This window comes from Molossus molossus, unplaced genomic scaffold, assembly GCF_014108415.1.
Source record: "Molossus molossus isolate mMolMol1 unplaced genomic scaffold, mMolMol1.p scaffold_m16_p_9, whole genome shotgun sequence".
Taxonomy (NCBI): domain Eukaryota; kingdom Metazoa; phylum Chordata; class Mammalia; order Chiroptera; family Molossidae; genus Molossus; species Molossus molossus.
This window is the reverse complement of record NW_023425403.1, coordinates 94,931,929-94,949,351: the sequence shown is the minus strand read 5'-3', so window position 1 is coordinate 94,949,351 and position 17,423 is coordinate 94,931,929. Positions and strand designations below refer to the sequence as shown.

Genomic DNA, 17,423 nt, shown 5'->3' with positions numbered 1-17,423 from the left:
TTTAATAATTTTTGATTGGGAGAAGACTAGAATCTCTGTAGTCATAGATGGAATTTCAGTGAAGGGATCTTTGAAGTCATATAATCCAACTCTCATTTACACATGAGGAAAAGTGAAGCCCAGAATTGTTTTTATTACTCATACCAGTAAGTCTAGAGGAGGAAGGGAGTACTCCTAACACTCTCATTTGGCCTAATGCATGCCAGAGGGTCATAGTTTATAAGAACAGTGTGTAGCTAATACTTAGTTGAACAAATCCAAAAAAGATGTCTGATATGATCCTAAGTATACATTTTCCCCTTAAGATTCTTACTGTATGATCCATTCCACCTTAATCTCTCAGCACAGATAAAAAAGGGCAGTGCCTTTACGCAAATTGATGCTCATATGCAATAAAACCCAAGAGAGAAGTTGGAGTTAGTTTGACAAAGCTACATCATTGCACAACTCCTTGGGAGGGAACATTTACATCTGTCCATATGTATACATATCTGTAGCCTTTAATTTTTGTTTTGTTTTGTTTTTAGAGAGGAAGGGAGGGGGAGAGAGAGAGAGAGAGAGAGAGAAAGAGAGAGAGAGAGAGACATTTATGTGAGAGAGAAACATTGATCAGTTGCCTCCTGCATGTGCCCCAACTGGGGATTGAACCCACAACCTGGGTATGTGCCCTGTCCAGGAATCGAACCCACCACCCCATTTGGTGTACAGGATGATGCTCCAACCAACTGAGCCACACCTCTTAAGTGTGCTTCAGGAAATGCCATTTACATACATTAGAATATAATGGTGCCCCCTGTAGTTGCGCATCATAAGGACACTGCAAATATAAATATTGTGTATTGAATCAATTAGGATAGGCTAATTGCCATAACAGATCAATCCCCAAGTGTATAATGACTCATATTTGTTTCTTACTGAAATAAACAAGTAGTTTAATACTTAATATCCAAGGTCTTTCAGTACCTAGGCTTTCAGTACCAAATTCCAAGGTCTCCCTGGGAGGTTCTTCTCTATTTCAGTATGTTGGAAGGGGAATTTTTAGGCAGGGGGACAGAAAGTAGTGCATGTAACTTCCATTCTCATTCCATTGCCCATAATTTAGATGCATGCCCACACCAAACTGCAAGGGAGGCCAGGAAGTGGAACATGGATGTTGATGTCTAGTTAGCAGTCTTTATTCATGTAGGTTTTCGCCTCTCGCCTCTCCCCTCCCACCCCCCACACAAATTCTGAAGTGATCACTAAAATATAAACTCAATTGTGCTTCAAATAGAACAAGTTAATAGTGAAGTAAAGGGACCTTTACTTAAGAATTGTATTCACCTCTACCCTTTCCCTCCTTCAGGCAGAATTGTTAATTAATGTATAACAATAGTCAACTGAAACCTCAAAATGAGGAAAAAAGCAAATTTTTACAAACATAACCTTTACATATATATAAATATATATCTTAACATAAACATATATCGATATATGAGGTAGTTTGGCTTGGTTTTCTTATTCCATTTGATGTTGAGAAATATTCAACTTTGTATACAACAACGATAAGAATTCCAGAAATGAAGGCAGCAGTAAGTTTAGTATTTTTATCCTTTGGGTACATTATCATTGTAATCCTCAAACTCTTCTCAATTATTCTGTTTTTAATAGAAGCACTGCATGGTTGCACTTCTGAAGTCATAAACAGGAAGTGGGATATAGAAATGTCAGTAAAACTAAAATTCAATTCTATGGTTTAATGTTTTCTTCCCTTCATATTTTCCTTTTTGTCCCCTTATTAATACAGTATTTGTCTTCCCTCTGACAAACCCTGAGCCAACCACTTTCTCTAGGCTGCCTGGTGAGTAATAGGTAAAGGAACATACAGGGCAGACAAGACATGGGAGAAAGAACTATGGGAGATGGAGACAGTTCCTTCACATGACCAAGAGGATGAGAAAGGCCACCAACAGGTGAAAGAGCCCCATGGCTCTAAGAGGGCAAAGGTCAGAATGGCATAGAAAAAGAGCTGTTGTTTCAGAAAAGGGTTCCTGGCATAACCAATGATGAGCCTCCCAAACACAATCCCAATTCCAGCACAATAGCCTGCCACCCCTACTGTGGCAGCCCAGCCCCAATGAAATTGGCTTTTGGTGTCGGTGTCCCTTGAAATGGTGTTGGTTTGGAAGCTATGGCTAGCAATAAGTGAGGCCAGGGGGTGTGGAGCTGCCAAGCTGGTGAGGCTCTGTCAGTGACTCCAGTGGTTTCAGCACCACTGCAGACAGTGCCCAGTTCAGCAGCGTAGAGGTGCTCCTGACCAAGGAGAGGTTGGAGACAAACTTGGTGCAGGCATACATTTTCAGGGGATGAGGGGCTATGGCAGGAGAGCTGCTCCTAGTGCAGAGAGCCCTTTATATTTTCATGTTATTATCTATAATTTTGTATGAACTTAGACACCTACATGAAGGCAAGTAGTAATATTACCTGATCGCTTTTCTTTGGCAACCAAACACTTTGGAGTATGGAAGAAATATGTGGAATAACCTAAATGTTGTACACTTTCATGGAGGAGGAAATGGAAATGACCTAGAAACGGCTGTTTATTTGGCATCATTAGAAATTGCTTTAATGAACAGTTTACCCAACTTTATTCTTGCTAGAAGACAGTGTAGATGGAAAGAGGGCAGAGAATGAATAACTTAATTTAGCTATTTGAAAATCTTACACCTTGTATAGTCTTATTTGGACACCTTAGCCATTCCTTGACTATGTTCTACTACATTAATTCCTTCCTCAGACAACTGAGGAATAGCTTAAGTATTGTAAAAATCCAGGATATTATCTCTCATTCTCTTGGAATAAATTATGGTTTCTTAATAGTTAATAATATTTTCTATATAACACTGTTTCAGTGTCTCTGCTACACAAACATTTCTATAGAGACTATGAGAAAAGATCAAATTGACCAGTCCAGAGCTTTTATATTACATTAAATATTTCTGGATAATATCACCATATAGATGCTTCTGTAACTTTACAATGTTTTTCTTTAAGCAGTTGTTTCTTTTCTTAATTTTTCTTAAACTAAACACTGAAGGAACAATTTTACTCGGTGTTGTCCCATACACCGAAAGGTCACAGGTTTGATTTCCATTCAGGGCACATACCTAGGTTGTGGGTTCGATCCCTGGTTAGGGCGCATATAGGAAGCAGCCAATTGATGCTTCTCTCTCACATCAGTGTTTCTCTTTCTCTCTCTCTCCCTTGACCTCTTTCTGAAATCAATAAGCATATCCTTGGGTAAGGACAAAAAAAAGTTATAATATATGACTGAAACAGCAAAAATTAGAACCTGTGTATCTAAATTCGCTTTCAAGGCAAACTACACTGATCAAGACAATATGTCTTAAAAGGAGGAAGCCTGCCCATCTATTGAATATCTATTTTTCTGTAGCACAGGCACATACTATATAAAATATTTGAAGCATTATCTTTTAGTTGAAAATTCAACATATATAGAAAGGTTGAGGGAGTATGTAAAAAGTAGCACAATAAAAGTACATAATGAAGTGCAAACTATAAATAATTTCTAAGGGGATGTGGGAAATGAAATAATTTAAAACTACATTGAGCCCTGGATGGTTTGCTCAGTGGTTAGAGCGTTGGCCCTTGAACTGAAGGGTCTCAGGTTCAATTACTGGTCAAGAGCATGTACCTGGATTGAAAGTTTGATCCCCAGCCCTGGTCAGGGCACATGCAGGAGGTAACCAATTGATGTGTCTCTGTCACACATCAATCTTTCTCTTTTTCTTTCCCTCTCTCCCTCTCTCTCTCTCTCTCTCTCTCTCTCTCTCCCCCGCCCTTCCTCTCTCCCTCCCGCCCTTCCTCTCTCCCTCCCTTCCACTCTAAAAATCAATGGAAAAATATCCTCAGGTGAGGATTAACAAAAAAATAAATAAATAAATAAAAATAAACTCCCATATTAAAAAAAAAAACTAGATTGATAATGGATAGATATTTATGGAATAGGCAAATCTTGTGTAGAATTTTTTAAAGTGATGGATTGCCAGAGAGAAAATATACCCATTCATTCTTTCATCAAATATTTATTACGTGCTTACTATGTGCTAGGCACATTGTTCAAGGCCCCAGAGGTGTAGCAATATACAAAACTCTGCAGAGCAGGAACAGGCAGATCATCTCCCAGACATGATATTTGATAGAACACAGAACAAAAATAACAGAGTAGAGAAATTAAATAGAAAGTAAAAGAACTGGTAACAGGCTTAAATTAAAAGGCCTTAAATGCTAGGATGTTTATAACCAAGAGAAAGGTATTTGATGTGATCTGAACTCCTTTCATCACTACTGTTAGCACAGATTGCTCTCCCAGCCTCCTAATAACGTTATAATGACCAGTATAACACAAACAGAATAAATATTGTGCATTTATAGATTCCCAGCTAAGGTGTACACAGGACAAAAAGGGAAAGAATGGCTAGCAAGAGCTGAATTTATGTTTCTTTGTATCTTTCCAGTGGTTATTATCAGTCCCTTCCTAGCAACAGTGTCCTATTCGGTTATTTGTCTAGGTTGTGATTCAGTTCCTGCAGGTTCTGCTCTTCTTTCCTGCCAGGTAGAATCACTGAAAGGAAAGGAGATTCCATTTAAATTTCCCTTTTCTAGTCAGTCGAGTTTTTCTTATTCACCCAGAAACTTCTCTAGATAGTGTTTGGTGAAAAGTATTTTGAGTTTTGTAAAGGCTAGTGGGGGAGGTGGTAAGACAGAATGGGGGCCAGGGAGAATCTCAAGAGGCTGCAATACAATACAATGTAATACAATACAAGAGACTACAATACAAACTTGGTATTTAAGAACTTGGATTAAATCGGCATTTAAAAAATGAAAGAGGATTTATCTGAAGTGAATGATAAAGAAGTAACTATTAAGAAGTAACAAGCTTAGGCCTGGCCAGTTTGGCTCAGTGATTAGAGCACTGAGAGTCACAGGTCTGATTCCAGTCAAAGGCACACACCTGGTTTGCAAGTTCAGTCTTGGCCCTGGTCAGGGTTGTGCTCAGGAGGCAACCAATTAATGTGTCTCTCTCACATTGATATTTCTCAATCTCTCTCTCCCTCCTTCCCTCCTTTCCACTCTCTAAAAATCAATGGAAAAGTATCCTCGCGGGAGGATTAACAAAACAAAACAGCCCTGGCCGGTTTGGCTCAGCGGTTAGAGCTTCGGCCTGCAGTCCTGAGAGACCCGGGTTCGGTTCCCGCTAAGGGCATGTACCTCGGTTGCAGTTTGTCCCCGGCCCTGGTCGGTTGTGCGGGTGGCAGCCACTCGATGTGTTCCTTTCACATCGATGTTTCTCTCTCTCTCTCTGTTCCTCTCTCTCCCTCCCACTCTACCTGAACAAAAAATGGAGAAATGTCCTTGGGCGAGGATAAAAAAAAAAACAACAACAAAAAAAAGTCACACGTTTAGCAATTGTTTATGGGAAAGGAAAAATTAAGGTAATGAATCTAACATTGTAAGTTTACAGGTCCAAAAAATTGTGTTGTCACCAACAACAGCCAAGAAATTTGGAAGAAATAGCTTGAAGGAAAAAAAAATGAACTTAATGTCAGGTCTAAGCAGGATGTCACTAGAGTATACAAGACTCAAACTTTCTTGATAAGCTATTGGGCCTGTTGATGTACATGTGAAAGTCGTCATATAGAAATTGGTTGAAACCCTATGAACTAATGAGGGAATGCAATGAAAACTAAATGGCTATGTATGAACTTTGATTGTAAGATGAAGTATCAATTTAAGAGCAATTTCAAAGGAGGTGATCTAGCTTTGGAACTCCTTCCTTCAGGTCAGACAAAGCTGGCCTTTATTAAGCATTATCTCATCATTTTAGCTGATTCCCTAGTGGGTGAGGATAACAAATTGAATGAATAAAATCAAAAGACTTAGTTTTTATGGATTATCTCTCTCAGTGTTCTGAATTTTTAATTGAATGTGCTCCTAGCCAGCTTACAAATTATATGCCTTAAAATAAAATATACAAAATAAATACTGCAACTTTTCTTTCACTAATGTACTTCTGTACAAAAGCTCTGGTTTTAAAAAAGTATAGAATATAAAAGATCCATTAACATAAGTCATCCAAACTATTTAGCTTTTAAATATGCAGTTTGTTTTAATGTAAAACTCTCAGGGTCAATGTGAATTTCTACCCCCAAAGCAAATCTTGGCTATGGAACTATGTAACTAGAAAACCACTTTTAAAGTGGATTCAATTTCAGAATATGTTATCTTACATATTTCTTTAAATATTAAAGGACCAAGGTTCATAATCTCTGAACTAAGTGTTTGGAGCCTATGTGATGCATTTTCTGTAGACAGGAGATTATATCATAAGATACTTTTAGTATTTCATCATTACCTAATCTAATATGGCTTTGGATTCCTGTTTTTCTACTATCTTCATAGTAGCTAGCAATGGAACACTTATTCTGTATGTTTGACTGTGTTAAATACTCAAATATTATCTCATTTAGGATTCAAACAAGTCTATTAGGTGGATATTAATAATCCATTTCCAGATGGGCAAAACCAAGGCATTAGTTAAGTTACATGCTAGCTGGTAAGTAGGCAGAGCGAGGTTTGAGTCCAGATCTGATTCCAGTGACATTTTTCTTAACTATTACCCTATTTTGCCTCCAAACATCACCTAATAGCAATTTCATTATAAAAAAGTTTTATGTCTACTGAACCATGTCCAATAATGGAATAATTTTTTGAGCAAGTTAGAAATGTTCCTGTGTTCTTGCTTTATCTCTTAACTTTAACCAAGAAAATCCATTTGGGGCCACTTTGATCACATTTCAAACCATATCTTTCAGACTAGTAATTGTAATTAAAACCAACATATACACACACAAAAGGAAGATGGCATTTTTAGAAAAAAGTGTCCTCCGGTTCAGTTTTAGGGATATAGGAACATATCTGTTGAATTCTACTTATAAAAGTGCATAAATAAGTTACTGGCTTTAATAATAGCCTGAAAAAATTCCCCAAGGTCACATATTCAGTTTTTTAATTTCAATAGATACAGCTATACTGTAAATATTGAAAATGGAATTGTATCAAAATAATAAGTTGCTCACTGGTACTATGTATATTCTAATATATATCTAACAAACATACCAGACAACATATTGAGTGATAAAGGGGTGTGAGAGAAGTGGGTAAGACTGAGCTACTAGTTATCAGTAGTAGTACAGCATCCCTCAGTCCTGCTATTTAACTACAAATCTAAATGAAGGTAATATAGTGTAGAATGTATATTTTGAAGTAAAACAAATTTTAATTTAAATCTTAACTACATTGTTAACCTATTGTGACTTTGAAAACATTATTGCCTTTGTGAGGCAGTCTTCTCATTTTGTAAACTGGAAATAAAATTATGTAGCTTAATGGGTATCATAAAAATCTACTGAAACACTAGACTTCCCAGGTTCAAATCTTAGTTCCCTCACCCAGAAGCTGTATCACTTTTTGCCTCCATTTCCTCATTTGTAAAATGAAGATAACACTAGTCTCTACCTCAAGGAGTTGTGAGGATTAAATACCTTAACATATATATAAGTAGCACATAACAGTGCCTGGCACACAGAAAATGTTATATTTGTTTATACTATTATACACACACACACACACACACACACACACACATTTTAAACTTATCTTTATTGTTGAATGGATTAACAGATGTTCCCCATTTTTTCCCCAATTGACGCCCTCCTGCCTTCCCCACACTATTGTCCATTGGTTGTGCATATATGCACAGAAGTTCTTTGGTTTATCTCTTCCTGCCCTCCCTCCCCTCTTCCCTTTGAGATTCATCAGTCTAATAACTAATTTGTACTTCTTAGTTTCTTCATCTTCTTCACCCATCCCCCAGCACCCTTTCATTTGCTAAGCAACAAAAAATTCTGTGTCTGTGAGTCTGTTTCTGTTCTGCTTGCTCATTGTTTGTAGATTCAATTGTTGATAGATAACTGCTTTTCTCTTGCTGCTTTTAAGATTCTCTTTTGTCTTTAACCTTTGGCATTTTGATAATGATGTGTCTTGGTGTGGACCTCTTTGGGTTCATCTTGTTTGGGACTCTCTGTGGTTCCTGAACTTGTATGTCTGTTTACTTCACCAAGTTAGGGAAGTTTTCTGTCACTATTTTTTCAAATAGGTTTTCAATTCCTTGCTCTCTATCTTCTCCTTCTGGCACCCCATGTGAATGTTGGTACACTTGAAGTTGTCCCAGAGGCTTCTTACACTGTCCTCATTCTTGTGGATTCTTTTTTTCTTTTTGCTGTTCTGATTGGGTGTTTTTTGCTTTCGTTTATTCCAATTTGATGGTTTGCTTCTTGGCTTCACCTACTCTACCATTGATTCCCTGTAAATTATTCTTTATTTCAGTTAGTGCATACTTCATTTCTGATTGGTCCTTTTTTATGTTATGATGTTCTAAGTTTCTTGGAGTTCTCTTTACATTCCTTAAAGGTCTCCCTAAGTTCCTTGAGCGTTCTTATAACCAGTGTTTTGAACTCTGCATCTGATTGATTGCTTAGTTCCGTTTTGTTTAGCTCTTTTCCTGGAATATTGTTCTTTTCTTTAACTTGGGACATGTTTGTCTCCTCATTTTGACTGCTTCCCTGTGCTTGTTTCTATATATTAGGTAGAGTTGCTATGTCTCCTAGGCTTCCTACAGTGGCCTATTTTAGTAGATGTCCTGTAGGGTCCAGTGGCACAGCCTCCTTGATCACCTCAGCTGTGTCCTCGAGGTGCACTATACACCCTTCTGTTGTAATTGAATTTTTATTGATATTGGCCCATCAATGGGAGAGATTTACTCAGGCTGATCAGCTGCAAGGACTGGCTGTGCCCACTGACCACTGGCCTCTGACTCCCTTGGAGGATCAGCTGTGTAGAGGCCCACCACACAGAGCAAGACTTACTTCCGCAGGGCTCCCATACTCACTGAGTCCACTTACTGAGTGTGTCACTTGTGGAGGTAGTTAGGTGGTAGTGTTTTGATGTGGTCTGATGCTGTCTACTGGGTGTGCTGGCTTTGGGGCAAGGTCAGCCACTGCCTGTGTTCTACCCAGGACCACCCAGCATAAGCTACAGAGTGATCTGCAGATAGCTGCTTCTTGTGCTGGGCTTAGAGGTGCTCAGGAAAAGCCAAGTTGTGAACCAAAGCTGGCTGCTTCTAGTGCCAGGCCTGGGGCCACTTAACGAGAGGTATGGGGCTCGCTGAGACCAGATGCTGCTTGTTTGAGAGATTTTAGGAAAATCTGAAGCAGGACCCAAGACAGGCCAATCCTATGGTAAAGCCACTGGAAACAGCATAAGTGGGCCCAAAGGTTGGGTGGGGCAGAGCCTCAGGGAATCACCAGGGCGGGGCAAACAGTGTGAGCCAAGTTGCTGGAGTCCCAGATGGTGGCCTTCTGGCTGCCCCAGGGAAGGGCTCACCAAAGGAAAAGGGCCTTCCATAGCAAGTCTGTCCAGGAGAAAGCTGCCCCTCCAGTTCTCGCCCATTGTTGAATAATTCAGTTCTTCCCCATATGTCTCTGGTGCCTTTCAAGCTGCCTCCCCAGTGCTGGAGCCCAGAAGGAGGGAGTCCCAGTAAGTCTATGTTGAGGGGGCTCCAGCAGTCTCAGCTTCTCTCAGACTCAGTTCCTCCTGGCTTTTACAGCCAGAAGTGATGAGGACGTCTCTTCCTGGCACTGGAACCCTGAGCTGGGGGGCCTGGTGTGGGACAGGTACCCCTCAGTCCTCAAGGAGGACCATTACAGCTGAGATGTCTGCCACACGTGGGTGTGGGACCAGCCCGTCCGCACCTCCACCCCTCCTACTAGTCTTAGTGTGGCTGCTGCTTTAATTTCGTAGTTGTAAGACTTCCATCCAGCTTGATGTCAGGCAATTCTGAAAGATGGTTGTGCTGTAGTTTAGTTGTAACTTTGATGTGATTGTGGGAGGAGGTGAGTACCACATTTACCTACACTGACTGGAAGTCTATAATTCTTATTTAAAGTACTTATCCAGTTCTTGCCCCTTAGTATGTTTTATTTTTTATTTAATTTTTTTCCATTATTGATTTTAGAGAGAAAGAAGGTGAGAGGGAGAAAGGGATAGAAACATCGATTAGCTGCCTCCTGCATGCTCCCCACTGGGGATCTGGCCCACAACCCAGGCATGTGTCCTGACCGGGAATTGAACCGGCAATCTCTTGGAATGGGTCGATGCTCAACCACTGAGCCACACCGGCTGGACAACCCCTTAGTATGTTTTAAATAAATGTTAATTCCCTTTTATATTACAGTTGAAGTTATTTTCCTTTTTTTCTAGATACATTTGTAAAATATATATCTATTAAGCTTTACTACAGTATAACCAATATTTAGTAAGCCACATATATTTAAGATGTACAGCTGATAACTTTTAACATGTATATTTAAAGTATATAATTATTATTATTATTATTTTTTGGTATGTGCCCCTAGTGGGAACCGAACCCGAGACTCTCTGGTCCACAGGTTGACGCTCCAACCGCTGAGCCAATCTGGCCAGGGCTAAAGTGTATAATTGATTTTTAACATGTATACACCCATGAAACCATCACCAGAATAAGACAGTGAACATATCCAACATCCCTAAGGGTTTCCTCTGCCTCTTTGTAATCCGCCCCTCTTTGCACCTCTCTCCTCAGGCAACCACTGGTCTTTTGTCCCTATAGATTAGTTTTTATTTTCTAGAATTTCACATATATGGAATCATGATATGTTCTCAACTTTTTGTCTCTTCACTCAGAATATTATTTTGAGATTCATCCATGTTGTTGCATGTAATAGTACATTCCCTTTTATTGCTCACAATTTATCTGTTCATCTATTGATGGACATTTGAGTTACTTCTCATTTGAGACTGTTAAAAATAAAGCTGCTTTGAACAGAGAAACCAGAAACTGACCCAAGCTATTATGCTCAATTGATATTTGACAAAGGAGGCAAGAGCACACAACAGAGTAAAGTTAGTATCTTCAATAAATGGTATTGGAAAATTGGACAGAGGCATGCAAAAAAATGAAACTAGACCACAAACTTACACCATATACAAGAATAAACTCAAAATAAATAAAAGACTTAAATGTAACTCGTGAAACCATTAAAATCCTAGAAGAAAATGTAGGCAGCAAAATCTCAGACATCACATGTGGCACAATTTTTACTGATACATTGTCTAAGGCAAGAGAAACAAAGGAAAAAAAAAACAGTACTACATCAAACTAAAAAGCTTCTGCACAGCAAAAGAAACAAGCATCAAAAGGAAAAGGGAACCCACTGTATGGGAGAAAATATTTGCCAATTGTACATTGGATAAGGGGTTAATTTCCCGAATATATAGAGTACTCATACAACTCAAAAAAAGGAAGACAAATAATCCAATTAAATGGGCAAAGGACCCAAATAGACACTTCTCCAAACAGGACATATAAATGGCCAGGAGACATATGAAAAAGTGTTCAGTGTCACTAATCATCAAAGAGATGCAAAATAAAACAAGTATGAGATATCACCGCACCCCTGCCAGAATGGCTGTCATCAACAAATCTTCAAACAGCAAATGCTGCTGAGGGTGTGGAGAAAAGGGGACTGTAGTACACTGCTTGCTGGTACTTTTTGTACAATGCAGACTGGTGCAGCCACTATGGAAAACAATATGGTGTTTCCTCAAAATATTAAAAATTGAAATGCCATTTGACCCAGTGATCCCACTCCTAGGAGTATATCCTAAGAAGCCGGAAACACTAATCAGAAAGAATATATGTACCCCTATGTTCATAGCAGCACTATTTAAATTGCTAAGATCTGGAAATAGCCCAAGTGCCCCTTAGTAGATGAGTGGATAAAAAAGCTGTGGTAAAATGGAAAACTATATAGCTATAAGAAAGATCTCTTACCCTTTGAGATGACATGGGAGGAGTGAGAAGGGTGGGAAGAGATAAACCAAAGAACTTATATGCATATATGCATAACCAATGGACACAGAACAGTGTAGTGAAGACAGGGGGAGTTGCAGGAGTAGGGAGGAGGGTGTCAATGGGGGTAAAAAAGCAGGGACATCTGTAATACTTTCAACAATGAAGATACATACACACATACATATTTTTTTTTTTTTATCCTCACCCGAGGATATTTTTCCATTTTTTGTACAGATAGAGTGGGAGGGAGAGAGAGGAAGGGAGAGAGAGAGAGAAACATCGACGTGAAGGGACACATCGAGTGGCTGCCACCCGCACGACCAACCAGGGCCAGGGACAAACTGCAACCGAAGTATGTGCCCTTAGCGGGAACCGAACCCGGGTCTCTCTGGACCGCAGGCCGACGCTCTAACCGCTGAGCCAAACTGGCCAGGGCCATACATATTTTTTATTAAAGATAAAAAAAATAATACACATTCACCCTAAAAAATAAATAATTAAAATAAAGGTGTTATGAACATTCATGTACAGATCTTTGTAGGAACACATGCTTTCTTTTCATGGGAAAACACCTAGACTGAAATGGGTAGATTGTATGTTGGTGTATGTTTAACTTAAAAAAGAAATCGACAAACTGTTTTCTAAACTGATTGTATCATTTTACATTCATACTAGAAGTGTATCAGAGTTCCAATTCCTCCACATCCTCAACCACTTTTAATTTTAACTATTCTAATAGATATGTATACATTTTTTTGTATACAGATAACTAGTTGTTCCATCATGGTTTTACTTTGTGTTTCCTTAGACTAATGATATTAATAAAGTTGAGTGCTTTTTCATATGCTTATTTGCTATCCAGGCATCTTCTTGGTGAACTATTTAAGTCTTTTGTCCATTTTTTTAACTGAAATTTTTGTTTTCTCATTGTTCAGTTTTGAGACTTTCTTATTTTCTTTATACAAATCCTTTTTCTATACTTTGAAAATCATTCTCCCAATCTGTGGTTTGTTCTTTCTGTTAGCAATGTCTTTTGAAGAACAGAAGTTTGTAAAATTTGAATAAGTTCAATTTATCAATTTGTTCGTTTATAAATTGTGCTTTTGGTATCACATCTAAGAAATCTCGAATCACAGAAATTTTCTTATGTTTTCTTCTGTAAGTTGTAGAGTAACTTGAGGTTTTACATTTAGGTCTATAATCAATTTTGAGTTAATTTTTGTATATGGGTGACATGAATTGAAATTCATATTTTTGTATATGGATATCTAGTTCTTCCAGCACCATGTATTGAAAAAAAATCTGTATTCTTTCTTCAATGAATTACTTTGCACTTTGTGAAAAATCTGTTGTCTTTATGTATGTGGGTCTTTCTGGACTCTGTATTCTGTTGCATTTATCTATTTGTCTATTTCATACTAATTCACTCTGTTTTGATTACTGTAGATTTATAAGTCTTGAAATCAGGTAGTGTCAGCCCTCCAACTTTGATCTTTTTGTGAAAAAGAGTTGTCAGCTATTCTAGGTTTTTGCATTTCTACATTAATTTTAGAATCAGCTTGTCGATTTTTTTAAAAAGCCTACTGGGATTTTCATTTGGATTGTGTTGAACCTATAGATCACTTTGGGGAGAACTGACATCTTAACAATATGAATTCATGAGCCAGATACATCTTTGCAAGTATTTAATTAATTATTTAATTAAATCTTTAATTCTTCTCAGCAATATTTGTACTTTTCAGTGTACAGATCTTTTATGCCTTTTGCCAGATTTATCCCTATTTCATATTTTATGCTATTGTAAATGCTATATATTTTGCATTTTCATTTGTTGCTATAAATATAAATGATTGTTGTATATTTATCATGTATCCTGCAATCTTACTAAACTTACTTATTCTAGTAGCTTTTTTGTAGAGACCACCAAGTGGAATAGATGGATGATCATGTCAGTTTTATTTCTTCCTTTCCATTCTGAATGTGTTTGCTTTTCTTGCCTGTTTACACTGGTCAGAACCTACAATGTTGAATAAAAATTTTAAGAGTAGACATCCTTCTGTTGTTCCTGATCTGAAGGGGAAAGCATGCAGTCTTTCAGAGTTAGGTATGAGGTTATCTACAGGGTTTTTGTGCGTGTGTGTGTGTGTGTGTGTGTGTGTGTGCTTCTTAGATGCCCATTACCTGGTTGAAGAAGTATTCTTCCATTCCTAGTCTGCTGAGAGTTTTTAAAATCAAGAATGAATACTAGATTTTGTCAGATTTTTTTTCTGCATCTGTTAAGATGATTAGTTTTTCTTTTTTAGTTTAATTTGGTGAATTTCATTGATTGATTGTTGAATGCTAAATCAATCTTACATTCTTGGGCTAAACCTCACCCAAGAATATTATCCTTCTTGTATATTGTTGATATACAATTTGATAAAATTCTGTTTAGAATTTTTACACCTATATTTGTGGAGAAATTGGTCTGATTTTTCTTTTTTTGTAATGTCTTTGTGTGGTTTGTATCGGTAATGCTGACCTCAAAGAACATTTTCATTTTTCTGGACAAGTTTATGTATAATTGGTATTTTCCCCCTCTAAATGTTTGAAAAAATTTACCAGTGAAGCCCTATGAATCAGAAGTTTTTTTTGTGGGAATGTTTTGAACCCGTGATTCAGTTTTTAAAAAATAGAATAATGACTATTTAGGTTATCTATTTCTTCTTGAATGAGCTTTGTTAATTTATATCTTTCAACTGGCCATGTCACCTAAGTTGTTGATTTTTGTTTGCCTAAAATTATTCATAATATCCCCTTATTGTCCTTTAAATATCAGTAGAATTTGTAATTATGTCACCTCTCTCATTCCTGATACTGGTCTTCTTGATGTGTGCCTTCTCACTTTTTTTTCTCCTGACCAGCTTGGGCAAAGGCTTATCTATTTTACTGATATCAAAGAACCAGGTTTTGATTACATCAATATTCTCAATTGATTTTTGCTTACCATTTATCTCCACTTTGATATTTATTATTTCTTTTTTTTTTTTTTGCTTTTTAGAGTTTAATTTGTACTTCTTTTCAAAAAAATATTTTCATTGATTTTTTTTTTCTTTAGGGAGAGAGAATGAGAAACATCTATCTGCTGCTTCCAATATGCCCCCTACCGGAGATCCAGCTGGCAACCTGGGCATGTGTCCCGGCTGGAAATTGAACCAGCAACCTTTTGGTGCACAGGATGATGCTCAACCAACTAAGCCACACCAGTCAAGGGCCTTTTCTAGTTTCTTAAGGTAGAAGTTGAGGACACTGATTTGAGACTTTTTTCTTCTAATGTAGGCATTTCATTTATACAAAACTTGATTTTCCTTCAGTTCAAAATACTTTATAATTTCACTTTTTATTATTCTTTAATCAATGGTTTATGTAGAAGTATGTTATTTTATTTTCAATTATTTGGGGATATTCCAGTAGCTTTCTGTTATTGATTTCTAATTTAATTCCATTGTGGTCAGAGAAAATATTTGGGACTTGAATCCTTTAAAATGTACTGAGATATGTTTTATGGCCCAAAACAGAGGTAATTCAGCAGACTTTTTCTTTCTTTTTTTTATCCTCACCTGAGGACATTTTTACATTTATCTTCAGATAGAGCAGGAGGGAGAGAGGGGGGAAGAGAGAGAGAGAAACATCGAGGTGAGAGAGACACATCAACCGGTAGACACACACACGACCCCAACCAGGGCTGGGGACAAACTGCAACCGAGATACATACCCTTAGTAGGAACCGAACCCAGGACTCTCTGGTCTGCAGGCTGATGCTTTAACTGCTGAGCCAAACTGGCCAGGGCAGGGAACTTTTTCTATAAAGAGTCCAATAGTAAAATGTTTTAATCTTTGTAGGTCACATACAGTCTCTGTCACGTATTTCCTTTCTTCTTCTTCTTTTTTTTTAGAAACCTTCCAAATTGTAAAAACCAAGCTTAGTTTATGGGCAATACAAAACCAGGCTAGATTTGGCTCTGAGGACATAGTTGCTGACCCCTACCTTAGAATATGGTTTCTCTGGGTAACTATTTCATGTACATTTTAAAGAGAATGTGAATTCTATGTATTCTACTTTTGTTAGTGACTGTTACAGAAAAGTCAATTAGGTAATATTGGTGGATAGCATTGTTTGAGTTTACTACAGTCGGCCCTTGTTTATTGATTGTGGTTAATCAGTTCCAGACACTACTGCGATAAATAAATTTCTGCAATGTAGAATTCGTATAAGTCGAATATTTTCACAGAACATAGAAAACCTGTTTATGACCTTCTAAATATGTTTTTTTAACATTATTAGACATGAAATAACACCCTTTAGTCACCACTGCACTCGTATTGCCCAATATATTAGACAAAATAAGAGAAAATTACATATTAAACATTACAAATATCATATTATTATTGTACATTTAATTACACACACACATACACACAGTTCTTACACACAACCACTAACCTATGAAAATAGTGCAACTTCTTCAATGATGAAGCAGTGAAGATGAAGCGATGTACTGCATAGCAAAGGAGCAAGGTTACTGCTCCTCTGAAGGCACGACCTCAGTAGGAGTCTTCAGGTGGTGCAGTATCTTCATCAGGTGCATCATCTTCTTCTGCTGAAGGAGTACTAGGAGTAGGCAGTGGATGTCTGGGTGCGCAGCTGAAGAACATCGTGATAGGCAGTTGCTGGCGCTGTCTTTTCCTATGCGTGGAGGCTTTTGTAGGGTTCTATGGCTCCATCAAGTGCATTCCAGAACCGCAATGCACGCATCATTTGTGCGTCCCATTCGCCAATCATATCCTGTACTACCTTAATAGTTCTCACGACTTGCAAAAGACGCTCAAGTGTAAGGCCAGCTTCCTCCTCCTGACCCCCAGGAACCTCTGGCTGCTCTTCCTCCTCACTCACAGACTTAGTCATCTTCACCAGATCCTCCTCAGTGAAGGGATCCGAATGTGTCTCCAGCAGCTCATCCACGTGTTCTGGATGATATTCGCCCTCCTCAAGGATCTTCTGGAATGTGTTGTTCACATAGTCTTCTGCTGCAGGCTGGTCAGCAGAGGGAGCTTCTCTGTGGAGAACAACACTCTTCAGATGATACCTCTTCTGGAACTTCTCGAACCAACCCTTGCTTGCCACGAAATCCATGAATGTTGCAGAAGAGGGTCTTGGTTGCGGTTCATCCGCCATAAAGCGCTGATAGAGCTGCCTCGCCTTCTCCCGGATGACCAGCGAATCCAACAGGATGTTTTTCTTGTGGCTATTGCTGATCCAAACGGCTAGGGCAGACTCCGTTTTCACGCTGAACTTATTACAACTTGTCACAATGCACTTTGCTTCATTGTTGAAAGAGACAGTAGCCATTGCACGGATGTTCTTTTCATC

General features: G+C 38.2%; 1 protein-coding gene and 1 pseudogene across 2 annotated transcripts in view; one reads left to right on the top strand and one right to left on the bottom strand.

Moving 5' to 3' along the window:
* The window catches only part of SPRYD7 (SPRY domain containing 7), a 241,640-nt gene that overhangs the window by 19,937 nt on the left and 204,280 nt on the right, over window positions 1-17,423 (top strand). The gene's annotated exons all lie outside the window — the stretch shown is intronic.
* On the bottom strand, window positions 1,740-2,336 carry LOC118622908 (annotated as a pseudogene).